The following is a 1,265-nucleotide window of genomic DNA, read 5'->3' on the forward strand; positions in this document are numbered from 1 at the left end:
GCCAAAAGATCAGCAGTGTTTGGGCCTGGAAGAAAAATGCTTCCTGTTTTCCCCCCACCCTTTCCCTTTTTTTGTAAGGGACTCTTCAGAAAACTCTCCTGGTAGTTGTTTGTCGTTCTTTTCTTGTTGTTGGTGGGGGGTTTGGTCCAATTTTTTTTTTTTTAAATGATTTTCCAAGAGAAATGTCTTCCGGGGCAATGCAGGACTGGGGAGGTTGTGCCAAGCTCAGGGGTCCCCCAGCCCCTTGGCAAAGACAGACCCCCCGCTCCCAGGCACAGATGTGCCTTGAGAGCTTTTCATCCGTGGATTTAAGATCCAGCATCTACCAATGTGGGTGCGCAGGGACGCTTCTGCACAAGCAATAATAACCCTCCAGGGCCTGGCTCTGAGGAGGTGTCAGCAAGAAAAAAAAGGGAAAAAAAGGCAAAATGAGGCCAAGATCGTTAAAATCAGGAAGAGCAACCCCAGGGTGCTGCAAACCTCCCCGTCTCTGCATCCACCCAGTGGGGGGTTGGGATTCCTACAGGTTCAAAAGGCACTTTTGGGTTCATTTTCTTGGAGTTGCAAAGCCTAAATCTGCAGGAGAGCAGGACCTGGCTCATCCTGTGCAGGGAGGCCCCATGGCCCAGGAAAGAAGAGGAGAGAAAAGCTGGGAAGAAGCAGTCCAGGAGAGCATCCTGGTTGACACCTCCATCCCAGATCCTGCACCCTCTGACGCTGAGGACCACGGGCCAATGTCCCTGGGGCTGCTCCTACTGCCACAGGGGTGGTTCCTGCCTTCCCATCCCACCCCTTCCCAGGCTTTGCCGTGGCTCTGCCTCAGGGTGTGGATTTTTGTGCATAGGAGAAGGAATGCAGCTGGAATGGAAGAGCTTGGATGTGACCTGGAGGATCCAGGGAGCTGATTGCTTCCTCCTCCGCTTCCTCCTCCCATGTGCACCCTGGGGGTTGCTGCAGATCCCACCTCTGTCCCCATTCCTGCAGGGATATTCCCCACCTGGATGTCCCTTCTCCAGCCAGTGATGGTCAGGCTGGGAGCTGGAGGGGGCAGCTGCCCATCCCCTGACGGGCATCCCAGAGTGGCACCGGAGCATCCGAGGGGTTGGGAGCTTTGTGGGGCACAAGTGGCTGCTCAGAACATCCCCCCAACCCTGTTCTGCTGCCACAGGGTGCCCCCCATCCATCCATCATCCATCCATCCATCCATCCGTCCATCCATCCATCCATCCGTCCATCCATCCATCCATCCGTCCATCCATCCATCC

Source organism: Pyrgilauda ruficollis, unplaced genomic scaffold (assembly GCF_017590135.1).
Source record: "Pyrgilauda ruficollis isolate IOZ18807 unplaced genomic scaffold, ASM1759013v1 scaffold200, whole genome shotgun sequence".
In the NCBI taxonomy this organism is placed as follows: domain Eukaryota; kingdom Metazoa; phylum Chordata; class Aves; order Passeriformes; family Passeridae; genus Pyrgilauda; species Pyrgilauda ruficollis.